The sequence below is a fragment of the Cygnus atratus genome, chromosome 2 (genome assembly GCF_013377495.2).
Source record: "Cygnus atratus isolate AKBS03 ecotype Queensland, Australia chromosome 2, CAtr_DNAZoo_HiC_assembly, whole genome shotgun sequence".
NCBI classification, from domain to species: Eukaryota; Metazoa; Chordata; class Aves; order Anseriformes; family Anatidae; genus Cygnus; species Cygnus atratus.
In genome coordinates this window covers 22012557-22030392 of record NC_066363.1, presented here as the reverse complement: position 1 = coordinate 22030392, position 17836 = coordinate 22012557, and the positions used below count along the sequence as shown (strand labels likewise).

The following is a 17836-nucleotide window of genomic DNA, read 5'->3' as shown; positions in this document are numbered from 1 at the left end:
TAACAATATCAAGTGAGAAAGATGCTCATTAAACTTCATCATTCTGTCGACTTTAATGATGCTTTTACTTAATAAAAATTCCCTGAGCAGTTGCAAGGATATTAGGCAAGGTCTTTGGTTATGTATCAAGGGTCTAAGCTGTCACTAGCAAGCATGCAGTTCAGGAGGGGCATTCCCAAGGGGAGAGAGTGAATACAGCTTTCTTGTAATAAATTCAGAGAGAATCAATAACCACAGACTGCCACATTACTTAAACACTTAGGAAAGTAGGTGATCCTTCTAAATTAAACTACAAATTGCTAAATGTTGCAATTTACAGTATAAGCCCAGGCATGAAGCCTTGCAGCTTGAAAGTATACAAAAAATCTTGCTACCAAAATCTCTGAATTTAAAATTCACAAAGTTGAAAAGGCGTCATTTTCAAAAATCCCCCTCAGCACAATTTTCTCCAATTTTTCTCTCTTGCACAACGTGACACTCACTAGCTGAAGGCTACATACTCCCACAGATGAAAAGAGTGAACTCGTGTGAACTAGTGAACTGGTGTAATGCGTTGCATGCACACTGTTTTCTTCTTGCGTTTAAGCATTTTGAAATAGGAGTTCAAGAACTAGCCATAAAAATACATTGCTCCCTCTGTCTATAATAGACATATGGTGTGAGTATGCAGAATAAAAAGGACAGGCGTAGACAGATATGATCCTGGAGAGATATTGTCTTCAGATATCCGAGAAACATACATGAGAGATCCCAGTGCTGCTCAATTTTTCAAAATCAGGCTTTTTTTCAGCCATGGGCATTTCCAGTGACCTCCAGAGAACAGAACCCCAGCTCACATGCTGAACCAAGAGAGGGGAAAGGATAAACCAGCAATGATACCACGAGAGACCAAAGTCTGAAAGAAGCATTGTCAGGCTGACACATGCTGCTTAGCCTGCATTAGTTTTAACTCTCAAGCACTTCCTCCAAGATGCCTTTGCCCAGGCAGTTTTTGCACGGCTTATTGCTCCTTTGGTACGTCCGCTGTGTGACTGAGCCTGGCCTTTTCTCCTGTGGGAGCTGCTGACACGTTACCTTCTCCAGCCACGTGTTCTCCCAGGAGGGAGACAGATACAGGGGTTTAATTTGCCAGTGACGTGCCCACGAGAGAAAACAGGTTTGTGTCTGTGTAAAACTTACTTTGCAAGTATTGTATTATTCTGGTAGCTTACCAATAACTTATTTTTATTCTGTGATGTAAGTCAAATGATTTATATTAAGAGAAACATTACATGGGTAAGTGATACAAATATCTGGTTTCCTTGCACACTCGGATGGCAAGCTGCAGCTTCAGGATTCTTAATAAGGAAGCACAGACACGAGTGACTCATTTTATTCAGCTAATTTTTTGCCCCTTGTTTGCGAGTGCTCTAAGAGCAGATGGCAATAGTGTCAGAGATGTTCATCATCTGAAGCTCTCTGCAAACTTCTTCATTAAAAATCGGATTTTGCCTGTCATCTGCTTGTGTACCAGCTTTTTCTTCATACTCAGAAATTCAGGCAGTGCTATTGAACTGGTGCTGGTGCTTCCCCTTGCCTGCTGCTGGGTGAGTGCCTGGGCTCCTCAGCCAGCAGTTCTTAACACGCTGTAAAACTGGGCCAGCATTCCCAGGTCTGGAATGCTTTGTCTTCCTACACTCCCCACTCTCACTCAGGTACCCCTAATATTTTAAACTGCCTCAAACCTCGACACCCCACAGCCCCAAGACACTCCTCTGTGATACTGTCCTGCTCCCTCCACCTGCCCAAATAATTGTTATGACCCAAAGTTTCTGCAAAGGTGGAGCTGACACCACCTTCCTCTGTGCCCCTGCATGTTGCCTTTCGAAGAGATTTTGTGCATCAGCAGGCAGAGCACTGGAGCTCTCTAGGGTCTTCCTCTGCTACCTTCACACAGAGACACTCCGCAGGTACCTGGCCACCCCTGCACAGGCTATTCCGTCCTGTCCAGCACCCAAACTCTTCAGGCAGGGGAAGCACGGTGTTGCTCACGATGCTGCCACGCCGCCATCTGCCTTCTCTTGGCTTTGGCCACACACGTGTGGAGAAGGGAACGTGGTCAGAGGAAGCAGTCTGAGCCACGCCACTTGGCTGTTGCCCACCACACGTACCCACAAGTTCCAGCTCTTAATCCCGCTCCCCTCCCGCTCCTTATCCATGTCGGCAAACACAGCATGCTAACGGGGCTGCCACAGCAAGATCTTTGAGAAGGGGAAGAGAAAGTGTGCTGGATTTTCTGGGGTCCACCCCAAATTGTTCACATTAAATATCTGAAAGGGGGCATACTTCTCCTGGTATAAGAACCATGGCACTAAGGCATAAGCTAAAACATAGGCACCATTCAAACAGCCCCATTTAGCTCTTGTTTGTGGCTAGTTTCATTTTTTGGAGCATGATTCAGAAAAGGAGTGGATTTAGGATGAGCGGAGAGCCAGGTGCCCAAGCCCATGTTGTACTCAGTGGAGACCTTGCTAATACAGCCAGCAGGGCTGAGGGCTTTCCAGCTGACCAAACACAAGGGTCTGCTGTGCAGTGCTCAGTTGCTACATGCTGTTATAGATTTCCACTGTCTACGGTGGACAGTGGGCAGCCAGCTGACACGCAGACGCTCACATTTAGGTATTTTAAAATGCTAGATGAAGTCCGCCCAGAGAAACCACTCCCTCTCTTTTCCCACTTTGCACACACTCACAAGCTGTTAGCTGCGTTACTTTAGAGACTCGGCTGAGTCACACAGTCCAACATTGACTTATTGCGAATTCCTGCCTAAAAACACTCCAAATCTCAATAAGCAAAAAAGTACTCAGCCAAAACTGTCCGGGGGCTCACTGTCTCAGTGACTGTGAAGAACGTGCCCATCCATACCGTGTGTCCCTCACCGGCCAGACCTGCTGTCCTTTCACTTGACCATTCATCCCACAGGGCAACCTTCTGCCAGATCCCTCAACCCCAATCTCTCCCCTTTAGGCTTGCTGTGCCTGAAGAAGAGAAATAGTCTCTACTTGTCATGTTTCTGATGCTCCTTCCCTACAGGTTACTGTCAGGGACAGACCCTGACGGACCTCTGGCCTGAGCTGAGGAGCTCCCTGCGGTGCCCCTCACAACAGCACCTCCAGTCCCACCGTGACCACTCGGCAGCCCGAACTGCAGCTGTAGAGGGAACACACTCCAGTCAGTCATATAAGGAGACAAATCAGGTGAGAAATACGTGTGGGGAGATTTGAGCTGAAGTAATTATGATTTATAAACATCTGCTCTCCCATAGGGCTGGCAGTTGCAGATAATCTTAATTCTGCCAGACATCAGCTCTGAAAATGGTTAATTTAATCCCAACTTCCTTGAACTCCTGCATGTTAAGGAGAACTTTTTTTTTTTTCCAAAAAGGAATTCCAAGTATGTGTTAGGCATTTCTTTAATTAATATACAGTAATAAAAGAAAGCCTTCTCCTTATATTCTCTGAGGCCAGCAGCCTTTTGAAATGAGTACTTTAAATGAGAGGCTTGTTACAGGAGCACAGCTGGAAGCTCATAGAAATCTTGCAAAAAATATCTGTTTTAAAGGAAAATGTATAGGCCAAGACTTGCAAAACTGGATAATGACTTTGCACATCCAACTTGAAAGACCATACAGGAACTGTGACTTTTGGCAGAGAGAATTTTTTCAAAAGCACGTGGATCATGGGCATCTGTCTTCTGAAAACTGGACCTACCTAACACCCAGCGTGCTGAGCAATGAGTATCTCAGCCTTCACACAAAGCCAGAGAGGCATACAAAAGGGTCCTCATGGACCCAGGCCACACATGCAAAGAAGAGCATGTACTTATGTTTGCACCTTTAAAAAAAAAGATAATCACAAAGATTTCATTTACAGACTCTATTAAGTTGATAAAACAAAACAAAACAAACAAAAAACCACCTAGCCCAGAAGAATGAATTGGCAGCCTGAAGAAACCAAGGAGGGACACACAGGAGGGAAGGGATGCCATTCAGAGGGACCTGGACAGGCTTGAGAGGTGGGCCTGAGGTTCAACAAGGCCAAGTGCAGGGTCCTGCACCTGGGCTGGGGCAATCCCAAGCACAAATACAGGCTGGGTGTAGAATGGGTCGAGAGCAGTCCTGAGGAGAAGGACCTGGGGGTGTTGGTAGATGAGAAGCTCACCATGATCTGGCAACATGCACTTGAAGCCCACAAAGCCAACTGTATCCTGGGCTGCATCAGAAGCAGCGTGGGCAGCAGGGTGAGGGAGGGGATTCTGCCCCTCTGCTCTGCTCTTGTGAGACCCCACCTGGAGTGCTGCGTTCAGCTCTGGGGCCCCCAGCACAGGGAGGACATGGAGCTGATAGAGTGGGTCCAGAAGTGGACCACGAGGATGATCAGGGGGCTGGAGCACCTCTCCTATGAGATCTTATAGTGGCCTTCCAGTACCTAAAGGGGGCCTTATAGGAAAGCTGGGGAGGGACTCATTGTCCAGGAGTGTAGTGATAGGAGAAGGTGGAATGGTTTTAAACTAAAAAACGTTAGGTTTAGATTAGATATAAGGAAGAAATTCTTCACTCAGGGGGTGGTGAGGCCCTGGCACAGGCTGCCCAGAGAAGCTGTGGATGCCCCATCCCTGGAGGCGTTCAAGGCCAGGCTGGATGGGGCTTTGGGCAACCTGGTGTGGTGGGAGGTGTCCCTGCCCATGGCAGGGGTTGGAACCGGGTGATCTTTAAGGTCCCTTCCAACCCAAACCATTCTGTGATTCTACGAAGGGAAAAATAATTTGTTTCTGCACGTGGATAAGGTCCTATCACACTCAGTTACACAGAATTTCTCACCAGGGATTCACATCTTTAAACACATCCGTGAGGGCTGATCTACTTCCCACACTCCCTTTCAGATGGATCAGTGAGCAGCTCAGCGTACACGTGCAGGCCACTCCCTGGATCCACCCCAGGCGTGGAGAAACTGCACAGGTCAGAGCCCAACCCCATGGCTGAGAATTCCCACTGGCCTCAATGGAAAATTTTCCCCCATGTTTTCATTTCACAGATCAAATGGCCCTTTCCCACTTACCTACAACCAGAAAAAAAACAATTTTGTGCCAGAAAAAGCCATCAGCTGCAAACCCTGAGGACCAAGGCACCCACTAGAACAAATGATACCCTCCATCTGATGAATTAAAAGGAACTAAGAGCTGCAGAATCTGCGTGAGCAAGGATCAGCTTCCTTGGCAAAAGCCAAGACAGGTGGCTACAGAGTAAATCGCATCAACAAGAAGGAAAAAGACTATTCATGTGAGAAATAAGTGTGCTCTGTTTACTGAAGTCATGTGTATCATCGCTACCCTTGCCTTTACATCTTTGTAACACCACGAGCATGTAGTGGATAAACCAGATTTGCTCCTTTTCACCAAACTATGTTGCTGGGTCTATATTCGTGGCCACCTGCCTGCTTGCAAATAAACCCCAGAGAGGCAGTGAACGGGGTGCCAAAAACACACCGGCCTGCAGCACAGTCAGCTTCCTTGAGCCAACTCAAGGTGGTCTTCTTCACTCCGTTATTTTAATGCTGTTGTCCACATGGCATCCTCTGGGCTTAAGGAAAGCAGTGCTCATTTTCCTTTTTGACTGCTACGCCAAGGGACTTGCTGCTCAGTTATATCTCCTTATACAATCTTTATTATTGATTTACTACACGCATTTTGCTGTGCATCTAATTAACATTAAAAAAAAGGAAAACAGGGTAAAAATAGCGAAGTGCAAACCAAGGAACTTTCTTTAAGTTACTCCGTGTCTGGCAGGTACGCAGTTTTTCCCCAGTAACCAGACAAATTGTACCAATAACATGGAGAGAACAGGGACTCTGGGGAAATACTGATACACAGTCTTTTTTTCATTCTTTTTTAAGCAAATACTGAAGTGTCTGAGTTAACCTGAGCTTGCTCAGCTGCACGCTGAGGACGGCTGATTTCTCTGGCAGTAGCAGGGAGAAGACGGGACCACATTTCTCCACAGGCAGGGCTCGCGTTGCTGCCCTGCTCTGCTGGGCTGGCTCAGGCACCTCTCCCAGGGTGAGACAACTCAAAATAGACTCAAAGACTGCACGGTGATGACCTTGGGCAATCTAATCCCCCTGACCCACCACTCCTGAGACCCTCAAAGGTGAAGGACTAAGCCCTGGTCCTGCTGTACAATCCACTCAGGCGGTGGAAAAGAAACTCTGGAGTGCCATGCGAGCTCCAGAAAGGTCGTGTAAAGGTGGCATAGTAGGGAGTTCAGGGATTGAGCAAAGGTATTTAAGGATTATACAGGACTCGTGAGATGTTTAAGGGAAGGGCCAAGAGAGTGGGAGGGAGGAATCGAGACAGATGGCAGAGAGCCAGTGCAGGAAAATGCAGCGGGGTCCGGGTGGCGAATAAAGGAGGCTAGTGACATGTAAGTCGGCAGCCGGTCAGCACGCTTGTTTGGCTAAGCCCAGCGCCAAATCACCTCCACTTCGTCCTACCTGAACTGTTTCTAACTATTTTCTGTGCAAGCGTGCTCTCTGTTCTGAGAGTGCACGTGTGTGACCCATCAGCGAACTTCAGGCTGATGTTGGATACACTGGGTCTGGGACCCAAGACCCGAAAGACCAAGATTCAGGGAGCCTGATACCAGAAAGATCCCTGAAAGGGATTAATGCTCATGGAAAACTCTCTGTGTCAGGCTGTTGCTTGTCCTCTCTGGGTTTGTGTGGGTGCCTGTGCGTTCATGGCTGGCCATATCTGTACACTATTTGTGCATATACATGTTCCAAATTTGTGCTTTGCCTTGCTACTGGCAGGGAAGAAGGATAAGGAGCAGCTGCTCACTGCCCTTCGCACATGAATCCCCTGGCTCCTTCAGTCCCCTGGGTTCAGCTGCTCAAAAGCACCACTTGAAAAAAAGGTGAAGAAATGAGGAAACACTTCTTTTTGAGCCCATCGCAAAGGAAAAGAGTAAAGCGTGGAACCAGAAAGGACCAGTTTATTCCCACGTCTGAAGCACTGCACATCACAGACAATCCAGTTTCACTCGGGCACCTGAGCTGGTTTTGTTCAACTCACGGGGGATGCATCTTCCAGAAAGGCTGTTCCAGGGGAACCTTCTTGGATTGAATTTTTGAACATGCGTAACAGGCCAACGTAAACTGAATTTTGCCCTCTTCCTTGTGAAATCTTTCCAGTTGCCAAATACCGCCCTTTTCAACTACCCCCGGCCAACGCTGGCACAAACACGCCAACGTCGATCTTCCAGATGCTCTGACAAGTTGTGCTCAGACAGGTCCACAGACGTGTGGAGGAGCAAGGAGATTCAAAGCCAGTTTCAAAACCATTTTCACTAGTCATGTCCAAGTGCTTGAATCCTGAAAGCCAGAGATCATGCACTCCATTATGGAAGCAAAAATTAGGGACACATTGGTTTTCCAGCTGAACGTCTACTGCAGAAGATCAAAGGTGGTCACTCAGATACCATGTAATAAGATGACAGAGAGCATTCACCCCATTTTCCAGCCAATTTTGAACAGAGCATCACGCCATTAGTATTTGGCGAACAATTTCTGGGTTCCAAGCAAATCTTTGGTGTTTTTCCATGGCTATTACTGTGCAGACAAAGCTATTCCAGAATCTTTTCAGGTGGGACCGGTGTTATGTGGCAGCCAATAATCTTTATGGTAACACTGCAATGAAAATGTCGCTTAGTGTAATGAGCAGAGATCATAAGTGAAGCCCCCAGCTGCCTCTCTATTATTTTTCATTACAGTCTTTCTGGGTTTGTTATGCTTCAGGAGTACTCAGGGAATTACACCAAACTAGGCTCACTAGTCAGCTCTTCATTACTCAGACCATACTAAAACTGAGCCATCAGCAAACTGAACCAGCTCCTGAGGCAACACGACACTAACATTTGTTTGAATATTTACCATTTCTTTTTTAGCTTGTCCTCTTTCTTTAAGCTCTGTTCTGTGAAACAAACCGATCGGCAGTTGGAGGTGGTTCTGAAACAACAGGAGAATCGCAGAATATGTTTTCATGCCATTAACGCCTTGAGAGAAGGGCTGGGCTTCCTTCTGACTACCAGAAACAAATTGCAATATACTCATTTTTTCCTGATGGCAATATTTTCCTTTGATTTGCACACCACAGTGCTGGGTGAGCTGGGTGAGACAAGAAGTCTCACTGGCCGTGTGAATCCTCCCTGCTCCTGCAGATTTTCACGTTGGCTTCTGGCAAAGCAAGAAGGTGCCCACCACTCTGGAAAGCAACAGTCACACCTTTTAAAAAAATCCTTCTTTGAAAATGACAGCAATGGACATACAAGAGTAAGTTCTGGCGTCACAAAGCCTGCATGGTTTCCTGAGCTGCCTTCAGGCTGTTTCAAGGCCCGCAGCGTGAAGGACACAGAGCCTTCTGAAGGGCTCCCTTCTCCCTTGACGTCCACTAAAATGAAACGGCAACATGCAGTCGGCCTGATTTTGATTTCAAGAAAAACAACGCATTCTGCTTCTGATTTCAGTGGGTGCAAGGTTTGGCCCTTAGTGCCACGTAAACTGTACACGACAACTGAAACTCTACTAGTGCACACTGCACAACACAGGCTTTCCTGCGAGATATTCTCATCTTAAAATCACATTTTGTATTTTAGCCCTCTACTGAGCTTGGGAAGCGCACAGATCTTTAGGTTATTCACGGCTCGGAATCACAATAGAGGTTTCGGCATAATCTGTGTTGTAATTAGTGTTAGCAACTGAGGCATATCTTTGAAACTGTGCAAAACCAAACACTGTTTTATGATGCCAATCAAACCACATGTTCTTCATTATTTAAATCATCTACTCACAGCCATTATCACGAAGCCTTTCGATGCAAGCAAATAGGCAAATTGTGCTTGCAGTACAGCTCACAAGCCCCAGACTACACAGCAACATACAAAGAACATCTAGGCTGGTTATGAGCACCGGAGTGAAAATGATGTCTTCTCATCAACTGTTCGTAACAGCTAGTGCCAATGAGTCACTCCGAGTTCCTTAATGCACACATTAACCAAAATAGTCTCTCTTACAAGGAAGGTAGGCTTATGCATACCAATATGATGGGGTTTTGCTGAACATCTTTTTGCTGTAGGTAGGCAGCACTCCTCCTAAATTGTAGGTGCTTACGTATGGCAGTGAGTTACAGGAACAAATATGGAACTTCTACTTAAAAGGACAGGAACGACTTTGCTTGGTCATCAGACATTTGCAAAAGGCACCCACAGGAGCCTTAACGAGTGGTGCAAAACAAGCCAGTGGTTCCATCTGCTTCTGGGCTAGGGGAACAGGAGCACAGCGCTGGAACTGTTTGCAGTGAATCAATGTACATGGCACAGCAAAAATGAAAGGCAGAAAGAGTGCAACAATGGGGAGCAACAAACCTGCTCTGCATCTTCTTAGAAACATGCTGGAAAACACATTGCAGAAAGGGCAAACGTGATCCTTTGACTGACTGCTGTCCTTCCTTTTTGCTTCCCCACCACTCTGGCTAATAACATGCTTGCAAAATCCCACTCTAAGCACACAGGGTAGCAAATGGGTCCCCCCTTGCAAAACCATCCTGGTGTCTCCACAGCTTGTGGCAAGGAGCAGATTTATGAGAAATGCCAGGGCAGAAATGGGGAAAGCAAAGCAGAAAAAGATTTGTCAACAGCTCTCTGTCGCTGCGAAAGTACTTCATTAGCCTGTCAACTGCACAGTGTCTAGGAGATACGTTTATCGACAACTCCCTGCCAATCGATCCAACATCTATATAAAACTCTTCTTATGCAATGGGCATGCTGACTGACATCACCGTGAGATCCATAGAGAACTAATAGTGTTACTAAGCCCCAAATTGCTCTAATGCCTAAACAAAATGAAATCAGAAGTGCTAAGACCCCGCCAACATCTCAGCAGCTGTACCATACTCACTGCTTACAGCACAACGTTTTGAAGCAAGATTTATTTTTGATCCACTTCATAGGTGGAGCATGAACTCATGCTGAATAAAAGTCCTTACACAAAACACTGTTTTTCACTCCTGTGGATGTTTGTGCTTATTGGATTACTTTTGGAACAGAGGGAGCTAGCATTTTTCACTCCCTCAGCGCAGTATGCAAGTACTGGGAGATGCTAAATGCTGTACACCAAGCAGCAGCTCTGTGCGGTCAGCTCTGCCAGGCTTTCATCGGGTTAGGATAACGCTGGGAGTGGCTAACTGATCCTGCAGCGGCTCTAACAACTGGCAGCCACTTTACACAGCCAGCTGCCTTCCTTCAGTGCACGCTCTCCTAACCTTTATTCGCTTTGTCTACCTGTTTTATCATTTCATGATAAGGCAGCATCACAGACAGCGGGAGTAACCTATTCTGGCATCTCCATCTGGCACTATATATCAGGGTTGTGCTGCTCTGGTGGATTAGTTTCAGATCCCTGTTGGCAGATCAAAGGCAGCAATAATAACCACAAATCAATCCCCCTTTACGGCTTAAAACATCTTCTCCCTTACACAGGATGCCTGACTTCTTCACCACCCCAGAGCCCTTATAAATACCAGCTTTGCCTAGACACAACAGCTCTATGCAGATAATACCCAGGCGCTGGAGAATTTGGCACTGGTGCTTTTGGATGCTTTCACCTATTCACTGACAAACAAAATGAGCTGCATCCATACCGAGAGGCTCATGTAGACCGAACACTCGAGTCTCTGAAAGTCAAAGAGCTGCTTGGTGCCAAAATGAGGGCATATAAAAAAGACGGCTCGCTTCCTTCAGTCCCATCTCTTGTAATTTATGGTCTAACAACCACTTTGGAGATACTGCTGTGTTTTCACTGAAGCGCCCCAGCTACTGTCAGCTCACTGCTCGGTGCTCTACACTGACCAGTGGGTGGTTTGAGAGCACATTCCTCGGTTGAACAACCAACCCATGCAGAAGTTGGTCTCTAATGGTGTTTCCAGGCAGTTACCCACTCGATTAGTCCATGCACTGGAAAGCAGGACTGTCAAGAAAGGGGATTCATGAGGTTCAAGATTCATGTGGCTGCTCCAACACAGGGTGGACATCTGGGTGGACATGCCTGTGCCTGCGTTCTTGAGATCACACTTGAATTCTTGATGCTCACAAGTTAGGTCTTAGTTAAAGGTGGTGAGGGTTAAAATATAGCTCACTGGACAGGTATTAGCTCTCTGCCTGGCTATACTTTACTGTCAAAAAGATTTTTGTCACAAGAAAAGCAGCTTTGTTTGCTCCCTCTCCGCAACATGTTCAGAGTGACAAAGACAAAGCTGTATTTGCCAGGATGCGGCCAGGCAGGTCCCGAGGACTGAACTCGAACAGAGGTATTGTGGCTAAAAATCTCTGCGCCTCGGATTTGACAGTAGAACAGCTATTATGCTGTAAATGATATACCTGCATGGGCAGCGAAGACAAACTCTTATCTTTAAGTCTTTCAGGCTTGTAACTTGCAGTTTGAACTGTGTCTCTGAAGAGGTTGCAGCATCATCTAGAATAACAATGGTTCCAACATTCCTACATTTTTCCTAAAATGAAACCCAGTGAAAACGACAGCTGCTTAAAGATCATCTGAAATTCTTCAGAAAAACGTATCAATTAACAGCAAGCATCCAGAAACCCTTTGGTGCTAATATTGCATACAAATACAGTCTACAAAGGCCAGAAAGACCTTAGGGTTCAGGGTTCCCACATAAGGGCCCACAGAACATTTTGTCTTACAAGTCTCTTAAACATATATATGTATGAATATATATAAAGGAATTTGATCCTATTTTTTTCAGTATTCTGTTATTAAGCCACAGTTCTACTCGACTGACTGTTTATCACTATTTTTTTTTTACTACACACATAAAACCAGAACATTGTCTCAACATATGGAAAACGTAGATAGTACATATTACTCATAGTGGCACATAATTTTAAGAAGAACTGTAACTGTACTATTTCTAGATAATTTTAAAACTATGACAAAGATGCATGCTATTGAAGAAAAATGGCAAGGCTATAAAAAGCAACACGGGTTTAAGTCAATCAAGTATAAAGAGTATCATTTTTTCCTTATAGTATGATTCTTTTTACTTGCTAGTGTAACTGGGAAGTCAGAAAGACTAAGCAAAGATCAAGAAAAAAAGATCATCTTCCTCTCCCCTCCCACTGCTGAGCTTAGAAAAAGATCCTAAAAGGAAAAAATGTAAGACTGGCAGTTTCTAAGACAGTTTAATAAACCTTGGGGAAGGCCTAAGTGTCAAATTTGCCTTCCTGGTAGTACCTAAAGCACCGCTACTAAAGCAATACAATAAAGTTTATGAACTTGTCTTTACTGCTACATAATTTATCTTTGAGAAATGGCTCCATGGCAAACAACTGCTCTCTATGAATCTCTTTGGGGTTTCAGTGGGCTGCAGTTTTTATCACAGCAAGTAAACTGGATCAAGATTGAACACCAAACTGAAATATATATCACAATAGGTTTTTTATTTAATGAAAGATACTTAATTCAGAAGTTAAACATTACTATACTCAAGTGTTTTCTCCTATCTACGCCAACCTCCCAACTGAAGTCTTTTTGAGATACTTTTCACTGAACATCAAAAGAAAAAAAAATCCAGAACCACCCATATTTTTCTATTTAAGAAAATTACCATTTCATTACTGTTATATTAGTTTTGTGCCTAACAGAAAGAAATACATCCCTTCATATAAAAAACAAAAACAAAAAACACCCCTCTTCTCCCACAATTTCGAAATAAACTTAACAAAAACCCAACAACTACAACCACAGGTACGCTGACCTCGCTTGGGCTAGTGGTTACAGTACAGTTTGCTCAGACAACTTTCCAGTACGTATTTACATTGCTGTAGAAAACCTTTATTTTTGGAGTACTTTCCCTTCTGATCAGCAAGTTCACGTGGTGTGAATCAGAAGGTGTAGTCAGAGAAAGGACCACGCACCCACGGTGTACAGTAAACTCTATCAACACCCAAACCCTATGAGCACATGCAAAGCTGACACAACAAACGGGGACGAACCGACTCAATGGAAGAGCCCTAAAAAATAACGTTCAGCCTGGATTTCTTGCCAAAGAGGTATTAGATTGATCTGTAGAACAGCTCTGTAAGAAAAGCTTCAGTATAGCCTGGAAAAAAACAAAACAAAACAAAACAAAACTATTGTACTGTGAGACCGATGGCCTAGGAGTACAGAAGGGTGGTTTTCATCCCTGCATGTTATGATTGTTGGCCAAGTGGCATTTCTCAGTGTGTTTGTCTATAACAAGATAACTGCAGAATGCTGGATTATTTGATGAATTCCCACATTTCGGGGAATGGTCGGGGCAATGAGCAACGTTGTATTGATTTTGGTGAAAACAAGAAAATGAAAGGGGAAAGGTACATATACACAGAGTCTGTGGGTTTGTGACCTCTTGCATTTAGTTAGCAGGTGCGGTTGTTGCAGCCATCCAGGCCTGTGGGTAATGGGCTATAGATCAAAACGCCAGTGGATGGCTGCTATCCTCCTTACCAGCATTAACAATCCCCTCTCTTTCCTCCTGTATCCTTGCAGCACTTGCACCCAATACAGCTCAGAAATGCCAACACCTGGAACAAACTGCCTCACGGATGGGCTAGGGAGAGGATGGAAGAGAGGAAGGAGGAGCTATGAGGACAAAAGGGGGTGAAGAGGCATGAGAAGCTTCATGTATGGACAAGCTGCTGACCTTGGCATTGGAAAAAGGGGATTACACTGGTACATTGTAAAAACCACAGGGATAACTCCTACTGTGGTGAAGAAAGGGAGCATGAAGCGAGTGAAAGAATAGATGAGAGTTCAGACCATGCGAATTCAGGGAGCCTTTACAACGTAAAACAGAACATGAGGGGCCCTCGACTGACATGAAGAACAAATCCCCGGATGCCAGGCAAGTTCTCCTTAAGTCTGTTTTCCAGTACCACGACTTCAAGACCAAGAACATGCAGCATAAGCACAGACTTCACCAGACCCTTCCCTATTTAAGCATAGATGGTGCTTGTCACTTCTTCACATCCATCTTGTGGTCACATTAGCTCCATTAATGAAAAAATAAATGTTGCAAAAGGGAAGTATTAACATAGCTCATACCAAGGATATTAATTTTAAAGATGCTATTTACTTTGTATCAGAGCAGTCATATATCTTGGTCTCGAGCAGTTCCTAGCCTTGTCCAGATTCAGACTCCATGTTACAGAGACAAACTCTATCCTGACTCTCCTTCCTGCCCGTGATTCATTCACCTGACATTTTAGTACTGCACCCACTTGACGGGCTTCACGTATTTAGTAAAAGGCAGTAATTCTTATTTAAGCAAAAATTAGCTTCTTAGTGCAAAGCGGATACTGATTTAGTTTGAAGTGTAGACATGATACAGCTCGAACTATCTGTGTGAAAAGCAAAGTCACCTGGCTGCAAACACCCCGGGTGGCCCTGTGGTCGGTGAGAAACGCACAGCTCCGTGGTGAGGTGGGGTGGGGCCCCAGCCTCTAGGGATAAGCACCCTGTGCAGCGAGCTGCCTGCAAGGATCGCCCGGTGCCTGGCTTCGAAGATCCATGTTACATCCTAACAGTGCAGATGCAGGACCAGAAGAGGCTTGTGCAGGTGTCTCGCCTTCTTAACCTGTTCCCTGGACATAAACCACAGATGCCAGTGCTGCATTTTCCCCGTATCAAGAGAGAAAACACAGAGAGCCCAAACTACCTCTGAGGCAGAAAGAAGAAGTCAGATGATGGTTACTCTTCACGCTGCTCCCAATTTGCCAACAGAAGTAGGCAGCCAGCGTGGGAGAGCACCGGCAGCCTCGGGGACACGAGGTTGGTCCTTTCAAGGCAGAGGACCTGGAAATCCTCCCCACAGCAGCAGCTGTCAGAGTCAAACCCAGCGCTTCCAGAACAGGAGAGGAAACAGAAGCAATTACCCAGACAGGAAAGGTGCCAACAGATAACTTGGGAATAACCTGCATATGTGAGCACCAGGCGGGTTTATTTTCGGATGGAGGGCACCACTTCTCCATCTGTCTGAGTAGCGAGCTCAGTCCCTCGCTGGCAGGCACCAGGCGACCCCGGTGCCCTCACACACTCGTACGGCATTACTCCCGCCCAGCCAGCAAATGCTAACTTAGCATTACCAAAGCCTGAGCTGATATTCTCTTCAAAATTCCTCCGTTCCCCACTTTCTTGGTCACTATGGCAACGACCATCATCCTGTGAACAGCACCATCCGACTCGGGGCTTGTTCTGCACTTATTAATCTCAGCCATTTTAAGAATTGCCTCTTTTCCCTGGGCAATGCTCCTAAGAGCCGAGTTTCACTCCCCACCGATGTCACCAACACTCTGACACGGTTCCTCATGTCACAAATCCACAGCAGTCCCAGACAAGGCTACATAAAAGAGCCAAAACCAAACACAGAGCATATTTTTTAAGTATTTCTAGGTAGACTGGACACAGACTGTGGACCTTCTCTGGACAATCGTGGTCCTTGTGAGCAGCTTTCCCTTGTAGAAGCCATCCCTGACAAACAGAGATGTTGACAATCAGCTGTAGACAGTCACGGTAAAGACAGTAAGGCAAGGACAAAATAGCAAGTCTTTACTTTGAGCTAGATATTTTCCAGGAAATGTCTCCCTTACTTGCTATTTTGTTTAACTGGGCCATAACTATGGCTTATTATTCCTCGCATTACATCCATCCACTATTTACATTAATCCTGCCCTGGGAAAGACAACACGATTTCATTTCACTTGACTCTCTTCTTTCTTTTTTAAAAAATTCTATTCTAAAATTACTATTTCAGTGCAGGAAATGGCAACTTTAGACTATTCTCACAGCCTTTTTTGAATGATTTTTGATTTGGAAATTATTTTTGATAAGGAGGGGACAACAGCTGTGAGCACACAGTTTATTCTGGCAGAACAACATACCTGAGTCCATGGGCTCACAGCTTCAAGATAGAATAATCAGCACATGAAATAAAAACATGTAACATATAATAAACATATATATGTTTGTAGGAAGAAAGATGCTTTTTTTTAAAGGACTCTTCAGCAATTTTTGCAAGCATTAGTTTAACAGCACTGCTGCTTACGTGTACATGGATAAAGACTACACATGCTACAATGGGAGATCTGTAGCATTTCTCAATACATTGGAGAAAACAACATTTTCTTTCAGAAGGAAAAAGTCATTTTGGTTGAGGCAGTATATAATTTTCCACACACAAATGTGTTCATCCAAACCCAACCTACATGTCTCTGTACCTTATGCTCAAATTTTCTCTTACTGCATTCAATACATTAAGTGCTGCCTAACTCCCACCTCCTGAATTCAGAAAAAAAAAATCATTTTTCCTTTAAAAAAACACCCTTTGGAAGAGAATGTATTCTTATTGTTACAGCCGATGAGTTAGAGGCTGAAAACAGCCATTAGTTAACAACCTACCCATTACCCTGTAAAGTGTTAACAACATGTGAAATGCTGCTCTAAGGAAATTGTCCCAAGTAAAGGGCAGGACATGCTCCCTGGTCCAATGTCTTCTGGAGAGTAAAACTGTGCGAAGGGGCTACACCACTCAAAAAGGGTTCCTCTTCTGTCCTATGCTGGCTCACCTTTGCTAGCTGGCAAATAAAAGGGTGGCCCACAGTGCTGCCGACGGTTTAGCATCTCTTGCACACTTTCATGAGTCTAGGTTGAAGTCTAGATACTGCAAACTCTAGATCCTGGAAAAATTATTCAGATAATTCAAAGTAGTCACAGAATTTAGCAATACAGTGGTATTAAAGGAAGCGCAGGTTACCTAAGGTAGATACGATGAATGCAAAACCACATAGAGGAAACCCAGAGTCCTAAAGAGACCAAACAAGAAAATACAATTTGGTTGTGCCTTTGTCTTTTGTCCATCATCCCTCTCTTTCAAACATTGATTGGTGATAGAATGAAAAGGCACCCACTACCTTTTTCTATCATATTCTTTATTTGGTGTCCTTGATACCTGCTTTTACTAAATTCTCTGCTTTTCTGCTATTGCTGCATTTCCTCCCTATCTCTTTTCTTTGCCTAATCAGCTGATTCTCCTCATTTATCTTCCCTGTCGAGAAGCTTGGCTCTTCTTATTTCTCTTGCTCGTCAGCCTTTGCTCTCTTACTGGTCTTCCTTCTGCACCTCTTTTATGCTTTCTTCCTTCCTTTCCTTGTTTCTCACTATTTTCTCACTTTTATATACATATATATACCTATATTTATAGACATACACACAGGATACTCATCTTTTCATCTGTGCTCTCTTTCTGCCTCACAGGTGGTTGAATCTGAATAGGAGTGACTCTGTTTTGAGACATTTAGTAGAAAAATGAACGACTCTTTCCTTAGTATTTTCCTCAGCAGATGGACAAACACTACACAGAGGGGATCTGCTATAAGGTATGTTAAGATATTTCCCAGGATCTCATGTCGTCATTCAAAAAGCATTTTTTTAAGGGATTTTAAAGGATTTCACAGGAAGTATTTCATACACATCTTTATGGGAATTGCAATAAATCCCATTTTTTCCTTAGAAAGTAGGCATGAATTAACAGTTATTACTGACATCTGTCATATTTTAAATACCTTTGTAAAATTTAGTAGTGGCAACAACAGATGTAGCATAAAACCCTGTGAAACAATCTCCTTAATCGAGCACCCTTTAAGGAAAGCAGCTTCATCACTGACAGTCATTTAGTAACTCAGGAAGCAGCTTCC

General features: G+C 44.6%; 1 protein-coding gene across 1 annotated transcript in view; it reads right to left on the bottom strand.

Moving 5' to 3' along the window:
* The window catches only part of RSU1 (Ras suppressor protein 1), a 98443-nt gene that overhangs the window by 5215 nt on the left and 75392 nt on the right, over positions 1-17836 (bottom strand). The window lies entirely within an intron of this gene.